We start from the raw sequence: 13,464 nt of genomic DNA, 5'->3' as shown, positions 1-13,464 counted from the left end.
ACTATCCGCGCCCCGTCAGACATACGCCATTTTTCGAGTCATTTCGAAAGCATTTAATGACACCTAGCTCAGCGTACGGAGTGCGCATTTAGATACCATTATTAACGTTATTACGTTTCACACTACAAGTATATTTTATTGTTCAATCAAAATACTTCACTTTTCGAAAACGCTGCCTCGATGATGATGATGATGATGATGATGATTCGGAGTTTAATGGCGCATTGACAGCACAGGTCAAACGCTGCCTCGTTCTCGTGACACTTATGAAAATCTTGCCAAGCTGTCATGTTTAATAAATACAATTCTTTGAAAGCACGGGTATACTTTATTAATTTCTGGAACATTCCAGAAAGTGTTTTCCTGACAACAATGGTTTGTGAATGCACTTCGTGGTTGCTGGTCTTCCATTTTTGTGCGCAATGTTTCCGTTTCACTACTGATCACACAACTGTGGGAGACTGCGGCAGAAAGGGGGGGGGCACACCTCTAGCCCAGCCCGGAATGTATTAACGGCGGCCGTCTCTGTGATGACGCCACTATCCTGGGGTCGTGATGCGCATGTCGATGCTGTCGCCGGATAGGTCGAGCGCAAACGTATGGGAAGTAAGTAAACATGCACTGATAATGCGCAAACTGACGAGTGGGGACGCGGAAAGCTGTTGTAAATAAATGAGGTAAAGCTGTTTGTACGTGCGGCCACTTTATACTTGAGTCGCTTGAGTAGTCGAGGAATTATTCAATTCATTCCATTGGCAAGTATCAGAGTTACATTTCAGGCAGTTCTCCTGTAACTTGTTTGCATTTTGGAAATACGTGCATAGACATTGCAAATATATACAAACCGAAAGGAAAACAAACAAACAAAAAAGGCAAAGGAAAATGTGCAAAACAAAGGGTACGAACTGAAGTACCCAAATAAGGGAAATAACTGATTGGCCCATTTTGTGTCATTATGAGACGACGCTAATTCATCGCTTGGTTACTCTTTCGTATCAAATATACGAAATATACGTATTTCGTAAATGTGTGCGCGGACTTACGTGTAAACCTACTCCTGATTATTGTTCTTGTTCCGCTATCCTGTGCTGTCGATTTGCTCGTGCAGGAAGGAACCACGAACAAACGGACGAAGTTGGCCTGCCAGGCTAATCTTCCAGAAGACCAGAACGGGTGTGGAAGAAGAAGACCCGCGTGTGGAGGAACATCTAAAGCCGGCATTAATTTACAGCTAGTCTACATTTCCTGATTCGTGAATTTCACCTTTCCCAAAGTAAGTGCGCTTGTATGATTCGGACTAGGTTGGTAGCTTTCTGAATGTCTTTAGAATGTGTAACGTCAAACATGTGAACCCTCGTGCAAGCAACGTCGCGTACCGTATTTCGCAAGCTACGTTGTGCAGAAATGCATCGTGTGACATGGCTTGGAATGAACAAATCCGATACATTCCTGTTTGCCGTTCTATTTGTAGCCTTCACGTTGCCTTCTGTTGCGCAGCCAGAAAGGAATCTGTGTTCGATTGCAATGTTAGCACTGCACGAACTTTGTCGCACGATCACGTCTGGGTGTGAGTGACACGAAAGCATGCGTGTGCATTTTCTTAGCTTCGGTTCGGGGTGTCGACTATCCTTGAAGGGAACAGTCTGCAGCCGTCGACTAATTTTGAGATTGGAGTGGTTGTATTTGACTGTGAGCTGCGTGTAGATTACGCCTGCCACAAATTCATCCAGCAGAGCACCGTTATAATACTTTTCCAGATGAAGAAAAAAAAAAAAACGAACGCCATATTCACATCCGGTTCTGGTCTGAGCATGACGTCAACATGAGCTCCCCCTGCCCTTCATAAAGTCACGGGCCTGCGAGACCTAGATAAAGATGATTGCAGACCGTTTTGAGATATGATAGAATGTAATTGGTGAGTTTTGGAACAGGTGCTCTGATCGCTAGAGAAACCGGAAACCGGAATCTACTCCCAGTGACGCAACTGTTATAAAACACAATTCTAGATGATGGGTTGAAAAATTAATTGCAATGTTTTGTAGGGTGACTCCGAGTATCATAAAGCATGCAATATTTTTTAGGCGTGGTTAATACATGTATCACACAGGCTACTTTAGTGTCATTTCTGTGAAGTGAAGCCCAACCAAGTCAATGTCACATTTACAGCGTGCCATACCAGTCGGGGAGCAACTCCGATTCACGATTTTCCCGATTCTAGATGGCGCCACGGTCGCCGTCCTTATCACGCCGTTCGCCTCCGACTCTGAAATAATCCCCATTGTGCATGGTTGGCGTCGCGAGTTTAAGGCGGCTCGCACCCTTTGTCGAGAGGTAAAGTGTCGGACTTTGACACGAAAGGTCCGCAGTTCGATTCGAGACATTCACGTCTTTTTGCTTGTCTCCTATTGCTATATGAATATTTTATTTTTATTTTGTTGTTATATATTTATGCTACAATTATTGTTTCCACGAGTCACTCGCGTCTGTGCTGACTGATTATGGAATGTTTAGTTGCTCTTCGTATTGTTTTACTAGTGCATACTTACAGTATGCCGACGTACAAGTGTGATCGGATAGTTCGGATGGCAATATGGGCAGTACACACACAGATAGTATTATAAACGAATGTTGCCAGCAGTGAGTCTGAGCACAAGGCGATTGCCAATTAAGAAATCAGGAAATGGCTAAGGACAGGTAACTTCATATGCTATCAAAGCTTTTAGTGCACAATTATCCGCACTTTACCCACAACACACTTTCTTTTCGTAGTAAACATGTTGTAGATTATCGTTTTTCATCTTCACTGGCTAGTCTATTTGCGAGCACAAAATGCTATGCATTCCAGTTATTTGATTTCTAATACAATAGCCACAACTTTTTCGTAATCTACACCATCCCATACAGTGGTCATTCACTGGAGTGCTCACCCTGTGTCTCTTTGGCCTTTCCATTTTCAGCCTTCTTATTTTCGACCTTCTGACAGTTCGGCGTTATGATTTTTCGGTCTTTTGGCTTTCGGCATTCTGATAGTTCGGTGTTATGATTCTCGGCCTTTTGATAGGCTCAATACTTACACTCTATCAGCCTAAATAAATGCATTGCATTTAGCAATAGCTATTCAAAAAAGAAAAATAAAGGAGAAGGAAGCTCCTAAAAGACCTTGAACTCCGTCTTTATGTATGAATGAACACGATAAAACGAAAGCAACTTGACGCGCGAGGTCGTCTCGGAGCACAAATTCCGTCACATAATGCGTTGATTATTACCCGGAAACTTCAATACTATATTTTTAGACACTCCTTGGTTTTCACAGGGTACTTCACATTACGCCAGACCTTTCGTTCAGCGTAGAGTCACTAGTTAAGCGGAGAACCCCCAGTGACCCCGAGCTTTTCCTTATCTTCGTTAGAAGACCTCCCTTTGTTCGCGGTTCAATGACAGACAGGTAGAGGTTTGGGGTCATCCAACGCGCAGCCGGCAAGGAGGAGGAGGAGTGTCGTTGGGAGGAACCCGAGAGGTCTGCCTGCCTGATTAGGCGGCATGTTTCTCGGGAAGGGAAAGATGGTGGAGAGGAGGAAAGGGTGAAGTGGAAGACCGAGCGGTATCCGCTCGGGGGGAGGATAGCTGCGTCCATGGGCCGACTTCAGGGGAACTGTGCCGGCATACGCCTATTACACATCTGAGGGAAACCCAGGAAAAACCCCAGACGGCACAGCCGGCCCGCGGATTCGAACCGCGGACCTCCCAGTCTCCAAGCGCACGCGTTACCGCTGCGCCACCGGAGCTGGTCAGCCGGCAAGGAGTGTCGAAAGATGGAAAATCCAGGGAACCGGTATCGAAAAATTAGGCGTATCTCAAAATAAAGTGATCGACGTCCCCGCTGAAAAAATAAACTACTGTAAATAAATGTTATCTGGCTATTTGTGCGCGGAAACTGCCAAAGCCCACTTAGACTAACCTGAACATGAAAATGCAAACACCAAACTTTTACGGACACTTTGCACGGAGCGTATTACGCTCCGTGCAAAGTGTCCGCCGCGCCACGGAAAATCCTGGCGGCAGCCATAGGAACTTGTTGTGTGAGTCCGCTCCGTTTTCGAGGGCTATTCGTACGCGTTCAATCGTCACCTTGCTTCGGTGACGCCGCGCCTGAATTGATAGCTGCTAAAGGTAATGCCGTACCGCACAAACTGTTGCGTCGTTGGGTGCACAAAAACGTATTACAGTATAATGCGGGGTATGAAAAAACAAGGTCCCTGGTTGTGTAGGCAGAAAAATGGTCCCCCAGGCTCCTGCGCGCCCAAAAATACAGGGGTGCGGATGGGGTAACTGACGAAGCATCACAGCCGACCGAGTGTTACCATTCGCTCTCCCCATTTGTTGAAAAATGAGGCATAGACCTTTTTCATCTGTTAGTAGATAATAAAATCTACACGACATTCAATGAGTAACATAAAAGCGACATCATTCGCTGCACTAGATCGCTAGCGATATCGTTCGCTAGATGTTAGTATTTTTCTACTGGTGGTCAGACACGCGTGCTTGATTGTAAAAAGAAAAAGGAGGCACGAGCTTTACAGTTGTCCCCTGCATCTTTTCCGCGGTGATGTTTATGGACAATAAAAGCTGTCGCCTTCTCATTCGTTGTTTCATTGGCTTTACAACTCCACTCCTGCTAGAGATACTGTTCATCGACATAGAAAGTATGACAGAACAACTGTAAAATCTGTGTGACCAACAATAGGAAAACAAGAACATGATGAAAGATGAAAGTCACTGAAAAGGCTAGCCAGCATCCAGCACTAGCATCCAGGTTGAATTGGGAATTGCACCCAACGACCCCCCCCCCCCCCCCCCGTACAGAGAGTGTAAGGTCGGAGCCAGGCTAGTGAGCTCACGGTGTAAAGCGTTTATGTGTGCTTTATTTTATTGGTACGAATAGAGAAGGTAAAGTGCCTCTTTGCTTACGCCTCTGTAATCTGTCCTGTTATAGCAGAATGCGGGTACCATTTTCCCGACATATCTGCAAGACATCGCTTTGTCTGTACTGCATAAAAAAGAGAGAGAGGAACAGACGCATTGCGCTCAGTACAACCGCTGCAGCGAATGTAATCGCTTTTATGTTCCTCATTGAATGGCGTGCAGATTTTATTGTTCATTAACGTCAATGTTGATTTTAAAAAAACTATGTCTCCCAATTTTAACAAATCGGGAGACATACTAGAGTTTCCACACTCTAGAGTTTCCCGCAAAATCCACATGAAGTGGACATGAGAAGAAGATGAATGTCGGCCGTCAAACGTATGCGTCACAAAATAAGCTACTCCGTGGATTCTATCTGTCTTCGTTTATGCCAATGAGCCTAATTGGTTGCCATAATCAGACCGTATATCGTTCGTGTTGTGTTGAGTTTTGTTGTGATGTGTGTTCTCCATTCAGACAAGAACTTCCAACTAGCTTGGACCTTGTCGCTTTTTCCAACTCAGCTAATGAGAATTCTGCATCCGCTGTAGGTGCAACCTTTGCAAGGTTGCTGGGAAAAGTATAAAAGAAAACATACGCAAGTGCGGTGCTCACGAAGAAAAGCTAAACAAATTGTAAAAACGCTCACATGCCTGCTTCTGCATATAGTCTTATGCCTTATAGTAGTCTCCGCTGAGGACCGAAAGTAGTCGTTCGGAGTTCAAAGCGATTGAAATCCACAAAGTTACACAACCGATTCACACAATTTCGATGTTCATGACGCCCGCCACATACACTTTTGACTGGTTTCGATATCGGACGACTCACACAAAAAGTTCGCTTTCCCACCGCTACGTGGCCGCGCAAAGCGCCACCTTTAGTCTGTGCACGTTCCCTCACGCTGTTCCCTCGCGTCCGCCTCGCTAAGCCTAAGCCTACAAAAATGTGGACTTCGTTCGCTAAAATGACTTGGACACACATCGAAATTTGTTGAGTTTGTGTGATAAATAGTGATGTCGGACTTTTAACCACGGCATATCATCGTACGAAGCAATCTAGCATTGTCGTTGGTTTTCCTCGTTTTGCGGACGTGAATTTGGGTTCCGGAAAAGACAGTTGCCCATTGCGTGGGCGGAAATAATTGTGCAGCGGTCGCTTTATCAACTTTTCTTATTGGTTCTCGTGGAGCGTTAATGAAAAAAAAGAAGAAAACAATAAAGGTAAAAATAAATCGATCAATAAAAGAAAGAAAGAGAAGAACAAAGAAAGCTGCAGTTCTAAATGGCGTTATCCTAAGGAACATTTATCTGTGTGTAATCTGCTTGCTCACTGTTTCAACATTGCGTTCAAACAGCGTTGAAACAACAGCGACGTTGCTAGACCCTACACAACATAGTGAAGTGACAAAGGCACTTGTTCAGTTCCTGCGAGTCTGTGGCCTTCTCGGTGAACCGTGATAAATTTCGTGTTTATTTTCCTTTTGTGTTTGTTACGTTTTTGTTTTCTTATTTTGATTTGTTTCTTCCTTTTTTTAATTGTTGTTTAGCCGGGAATGGCAAGCCGCTGTAGCGCAGGCTAACCTTTGAGAGAAGGGAGTCACTGAAGGGTCACTATCAAAAGGCTGAGTTCAAAGGCCGAAAATTCAAAAGGCCGAAAAATCAGAAGGCAGAACAGTCAGAAAGCCGAAGGCTCAAAAGGCCGAAGAATCAAATGGTCGAAATACGATGCAACGGCATGTCAGAGCGTTCTTCTCGCGTTTCCTTTCGTCTTTGAGAGGAGGGGGGCATTTTTATACCCCGTTAGCACTATATTATAGCCAACACATTAACTGCTCATGTCGGCATCACATTACCCACAGCTGTGTGCATGACCCCGCAGCTCGTCCCTCCTTTCCGGGTGATTTGTTCCCTTCGACATGAACTCTGTCCCGGTCTCACCTGCTTGGAACTCTGTGCTGCGCTCTAGTTTGCTGTCTACAATCGACCTGGACTTACGTATTCTCTGTGTCTGTCTTGAACATATATATTTCGATGTGTACCCGCTTATAGCCTTACATAGAAAGGTAAAATGTGAGAAGATGACAATGATTCACGGTCAAACATACAACCAAGCATTTATTGAGCACTTTATAGTCACATTATTACTACAAGGAAAAGTTATGAGCAACAGCTCGCAGAAATTGTTGTACATCCCTGTCTTCTCTATCGTCCAAAATTCTTCGAAGGCGATCTTCGCTGAGGCGCTGTTCTTCTCGCGGAAGGCGGGGTGCATCTCCACGAATAAGCCGCTCTATGCATGTCTCGGTCCTCTCCTGTTCTTGTACCATGGATTGGATCATGGTGAACACGCTGACGTGTTGCGTACCCACCAGCGCATTCTACCGGCGATGCCAAGCCTCCACCCCGTTGATTGTCCGAGTTGTCCAGCGTCGACGAGATCGGAGACGTTCCACAGGGAAGGCGGAAACGTCGGTGTGGTACTGATTACAACCGTCCGTCCATCAGCAGTACTGCGCTGTACGGGTCTGCCCAGGATGTAGTTCGTCTCTCACCACTCCAGTAGTGCTGATGCGTCCGCAGTATATTGTGTTTTCAAGCTTGAATAGGTTTCCCGAACATCGTCCACGGGTAGAAATGCCAACGCAGCAAGCTACCTGACTTTGATGGCGAAGTCGTCAACGTTGTCCGCGTACGGCCTGGTGAGTCCCAGGTTCTGCACCCTTCACCAAGGTAGAAATTTGGGGTAGTTGGTACATAGCCATGAGTAAAATCTTGCAGCCAAAGAGAGGACGGAGACACAACGGTAGAAACACACAACAGCGGAACTGCAGACTCTCAACTAAAGGATTTATTGACAATACGTCAGTTAAAAGGCGCAAGAAAGTAGGACACAGATAGTGATAAAGGTGAGGATAAACATGTTCCAACAAAAGTTAGTCTCCTGGAAGATAGTCAATCTCGACTGGTAAGAGGGACAAAGAAGTTTGACTAACACACTTATCTCCCAGTGAGGAGATTAGGGAGGCCTCCACAATCTCTTGAACATTCTTTTCTTTGAAGCGAGCACAAATGGTTGTAGCTTCGAACAGTGGTTTACATTTGCAAGTGCGACAGTGCACCGCAAGGTGCCCAGAAGGGGTGGAGGCATCAACCTTGCATCTGTACGGAACCAATCCTACCACCGGCTGTGCTGTCTGAGGTTTTCCCTGGGTTTTCCGAAGACTTTCCAGACGAATGTCGGCACAGTTCCCCCTGAAGTCGGCCCAGGACGCATACTAACCCTCCTGTCCCCCACTCCTTCCTGCTGTCCTCTCTCCGTCTGTCCACATCTGTACGCCGCTCATAGCCACAGTTGCTTCGCAGCGCTAACACGTAATCAAAAAAAAAGTTAACGGAACCTACCCCAAACTGCAAGCAGCAGAAGGCACAAGGTCTTCATGGCGGTGGCACGATATGGTTCCCAGGGGAAGAGCCTATGGTATTTATGGAGTGGCTTCGGCGTGCGCGTTTCAGCGGGGGGGAGGGGATTTCTCGGTTCAGAAACGAAAGAGACATACCGTGGCAATTCGTATCAGATAACGGTGGTGATTGACACTTTGTTTCGCCTAGACGTCGCTCTGAAGCATGTAAGAACCGCTACGTGACGTTGAAGTCTGTGTTGGTGTAGCTAGAAACGCGCTGGAAATACATGTTGCAGCGTAACTGGGTTCTTTGAGAAACATTGTGGCACGTTTGCTCAGGAGAATGTTTCCCAGTTTTACTGACATATTAGCAACGGCGGTGGCCGTGTTGAACGCGTGTGTTCATACAGCATGCTTTACAGCATGCTTTTTTTTAGTTTTACGCAGCATAGAGTCAAGGACAGAGAACCTGACGGGAAGGCTGCGTACTCACAACTGAAGAAATTTTTTATTGTTGACACACTTAAATAGCAAAATTCCATGGCGTAGGCATATCGCAAACCAGTGAACACTAGAAATTAGTATCGATAAACATTATCTCAGCTTGGTTGAGATCGGTGGATGGTGTGGTTCCACCATATGTATGTGTGCTTACACCATGTGCAAGCACTTAATGTGCTTGCACCATATCTGGTACATTATATGTTTCTCGATAATGATTTCTAGTGTTCACGTGTTTGTGATATGCCTATACGCCATGGAATTCAGCTGTTTAAGTGTGTCAACAATAAAAATTTCTTTTAGTTGTGAGTACGCAGCCTTTCCGTCTTGTTCTCTGTCCTTGCCTCTCTGCTGCGTAAAACTAAAAACCAAACTAAAAACTAAAAAAGTATGACTTACCAACTACCCCGTTTCTCTATACATTAGTCATACAGCATGCGTCCAAAGGTCATGCTGAAGTCTGAGAGGTATTGGGTTCGAATCCCATCGGCGGCTGCCTTGCTTGAGGTTTTCTATCATATGTTTTTCAACAGACTGTTTGTCAGCGGAGTTTCCCCTGAAATCGTCGTAGTATACAACGTTGACACCACCCCTGTCTTCCAACTCTGCCTGTTGTCCTCCATCGGTCAACATACGGAACAATAATTACTGATGGCGAGTTCCCACGGTCGTTTTTGTGCAGCGCAGTGCATATCAGTGAGTTAAGTGAAGAAATGAACGAGCAGCACTATACATGCACACTCAAACCATGAGTAAGGTTTTCTGCCCTACAAACGACCAGTGGACTCCGCCATGAGAAAGTATGGGGGATATCCCTGAATACGTAACCTCGTTTCTGAACTTTGTCACTCTACGGGGTCACAAGTTTTGTTGAACATCCCTCTGCATTCCAACAAGGGACGAAGAACTGGTAGCCCCAACAGCATGTAAAGTACAGCCAACGCCATCTATAATTTTATAAATAATATATATAAAGTTATTAAATTCTTGGGCAGGGGTCGAACGCCGCACAGCAGTGATTTATCCAGACCCCAAACGAAGAAACATAGAAACAAACACAAAACAAACAAAAACAAAGAAACACGAAACAAAAACAAAGAAAATACGGAGAACACAACACACACCTGAAGAAGGAAAGGATAAAGGATGACGTTTCGAGAGAATGCTTCTCTCGAAACGTCATCCTTTATCCTTTCCTCCCCACTTTAGTACACCAGTCTTTCTATTTTCTGTATTATCGCATCCTCCAGTCTTCGATGAAAGAACCGGACACACCGAACACGAATCTGAAATGGAGGGGAAGATGGTGTTCACTTTTATGAAATGACAGGAAGACTTGATTTTTTGGTCTCTCTACAGTTTTCAGTAGAAAGGAAGACTTGGCGGAGGAGGAGGAGGAGGAGTGTCGTTGGGAGGAACTCGAGAGGTCTGCCTGCCTGATTAGGCGGCATGTTTCTCGGGAAGGGAAAGGTGGTGGAGAGGAGGAGAGGAAAGGGTGAAGTGGAAGATGAAGTGGATAGCTGCGTCCATGGGCCGACTTCAGGGGAACTGTGCCGGCATACGCCTATTACACATCTGAGGGAAACCCAGGAAAAACCCCAGACGGCACAGCCGGCCCGCGGATTCGAACCGCGGACATCCCAGTCTCCAAGCGCACGCGTTACCGCTGCGCCATCCGAGCTGGTGGAAGACTTGGCCTAAAAGTTTCACCGTGCATTTGCTTCATGATGATCTCTTAAAGGGGCACTCAAGAACAAAATATATAAATAAATATATAAGTATAAATAAATAAATATTCTTGTCGAATGAAAGACGCCGCTGCCTTGACAGGAACGGGATGTTGCGTCATCCGTGACCTGTGAGCGAAAGGAACCGCATTGTAGGCGTTCCTGCTCCTGCAATGCGGAGAGGCTTCGGATTGGTCTCCTCAAACAACCTACGGCGATGATTGGACGAATTGTTTGCGGCGGACCAATGAGAGGGCGCTTCGCACTGTTGGCCTTCATGAGAATGGGAGGGAAAGCGTGCTTCGCGTTTTTTCTATTGATCCTAAATCACAAACGACGCAACGGATGTCTCCCGTTCCTCTGTGTTGATGTCAAGGTAACGGCACCGTTCATTCCGCGAAGAGATTTTTTTTTTGCAATTTACCGTCAATATTGCTCGTGTGTTCTCAAAACGTTTACTTGTCTGAAATACAGCTGATACCTTCTATAAAGAGATCACGCTAAGACCGCATTAGGTGCCTGTCATATCGCTGCAGAAGCTTGGGAAAAGAGATTTACGTAGCATACGCTATTTCTTCGCGTCAGACTTCATGCGTTGTTTTTCCCACTTTATTCATCAACTGATGACGACATGGCTGACGTATATGATGTCACAAATTGACCTACAAGTGGAAGTGCGGGAGTTAGTGAGTAAAAAAAAGGAAAACATGGAGAAATTGTCGGCTACTCCATACCACGTGAACAACTCTGAGCACATGAACGTACATAGACACTTGGAGTGCACACACTCAGGTACGAAGAGTCACAGAGTCACGGCAGTCACACACGCACAAAAAAAGGAAAAAGAAATTAGAAGAAGTCAAAGAAAGAAACACGGAGAACATGTTTAATGCATATTCCCATATGAAAGAAACAAGGAAACAGCAGAAACAGAGGCAGAAAAGTCAAAACTTGTCGTCATCACCAATTTCACGCAGGAACGAGACCAAACTGGCTTTGATGCGGGGGTCGCGTACCCAAAACCGTAGGTAAGCAATAAAGGCGACTGTCTAGCGCCGCGAGCGAGCGCTGAAGTTTAGAAGATGATGCTACAAATTGTCCTACAAGTGGAAGTGCAGTCTCAATTATTTGAACGTCTTCAACCCCTACACGTTCTTGCTATAGTGGAAAGTACGCGGTCTTGCATCAAACAAGCTAAGGATTACACTAAGGCACCATAGGAGCCGGATGGTACATGACTATGCAGAACTCAGCGACGAGGTACACAGACGAACAAGGGACAGGTGAACGTCGAACGTTCACCCGTCTCCTGTTTGTCTGCGTACCTCGTCGTATTTGTTGTTGTTGTTATAACATGCGACTGCGTGATGCAGGCGGGTTGTCGATAATTTACATTCTAATTAATTGAAGTGATAGTGGTGACGATTCCTGCTTGCTGGTTTATTGGGGTATACGAATACATTCAACAACCGCATAACCCCATAGCGCGGGCTCCGTGATTTCGGTCTTTTTCTGAATACAGTCAAACTCCTTTACAACGAAACTCGGGGGACAGCAAAAAAATTTTGCAGTAAAGGTATTTTCGTTAAAAAGGATGTCCATTATTGGACCTATAGGGATCCAGCGGGACCGCAAAAAAATTTGCTGTAGTGGTATTTTCGTTAAAAAGGTGTTCGCTATAAAGGAGTTTGACTGTATTTGCCCATTACCTGTCCTGACCTCGAATTTGTGGAATTGTCACACGTAGGTTGTAACTTTTCATTTATCGGTGGCTCGCCTGGTTGCTAATTCGGCCTTTCGATAGTTCGGTTTTACGACTTTTCGGTCTTTTGATTTTCTTCCTTCTGTGTGGTACACTTTCAAACCGAGTCACTGAAGGTGAAAATTTTTAATTTACTGACAATGAAATTCGAACGTGACCGAGGCTGGCCAACAAGACGAAACTTTCTCTAGCTGAAGCAACATTTCATACTCAGCAAGGAAACAGTTTGGCTGCAGTTTTCAATGACGGATCCACCAGTCATGAATGTTCATCGTCTGCGTTTGTTATCCCAACGGACGATGTGTCGCATGGACAGAGTCTCTCACACCGCACATCATCAACTTCGGCTGAGCTACTATGCTATCCTGTTGTTTCAGCGTAAGACATCGTGTGACGATTCGCGGACCTGAGTCGTATACTCAGATAAAAAGGCTGCTCTTCAATGTATAATCAACATGGGGATACGTGGACAGCTCGCAAGTTCAGCGTCTATGCGATCACGGTCATCATATATACCTGCAGTGGGTCCCGTGTCACTGCTGTTTGAGCGAAAACGAAGAGGCCGACAGAGCGGCAACGGCTGCCCGACAGTCTCGGACGGCTGTACCAATACTGTTATCAAGAGGAGACAGGAGATCACTTTTGATTGAGGTTATCCAGCCACTAGCTCGCCAGCAGTGGAGTCGGGACATCACTGACAGGTCTCTCATGTATTCGGTGGATCCAACTTTGTCTTTCTCAGTCCCAGACCGTTTACCACGCTATTTTACGTCCCCCCTGCACAGGCTTCGTCTCAACGTAGCCTTCGCTCCGCAATTCAAGTACCGGATCGGATACCGTAACAGCAGCCTATGCTCCAAATGTGGCGTCGTAGCGAACATAGAGCAAGTCGTTACAGAATGTGAGCCCTGACAGACGGGCGGCAACTCTGTGCTCAGCTGAATACTGCTAGCCGACAGACGTTCAACCTGGCTGCAATTCTTGGCCCATGTCAGAGCCATGTGAAACACCGTCCATGTCTTCTGATGTTCTTGCTGATGATTGATGATGGAGTTCCTCGTTTCTACACTTTTGCTCCGGACTCTGTAGAGTGTACTCCTCTGCATCTCAAT

General features: G+C 45.7%; 1 protein-coding gene across 2 annotated transcripts in view; it reads left to right on the top strand.

The window, feature by feature from the left end:
- Positions 1–1,144: 1,144 nt before the first annotated feature.
- LOC135372413 (phospholipid scramblase 2-like) overlaps positions 1,145–13,464 on the top strand; it is a 59,780-nt gene continuing 47,460 nt past the window's right edge. For both annotated transcript variants that reach the window (XM_064606027.1, XM_064606028.1), the window contains exon 1: positions 1,145–1,273. The gene's annotated coding sequence lies outside the window, so the exon portion shown is untranslated. The remainder of the gene's footprint in view (positions 1,274–13,464) is intronic.

The sequence above is a fragment of the Ornithodoros turicata genome, unplaced genomic scaffold, assembly GCF_037126465.1.
Source record: "Ornithodoros turicata isolate Travis unplaced genomic scaffold, ASM3712646v1 Chromosome15, whole genome shotgun sequence".
Lineage (NCBI taxonomy): Eukaryota > Metazoa > Arthropoda > Arachnida > Ixodida > Argasidae > Ornithodoros > Ornithodoros turicata.
This window is presented reverse-complemented; position numbering and strand designations above follow the sequence as displayed.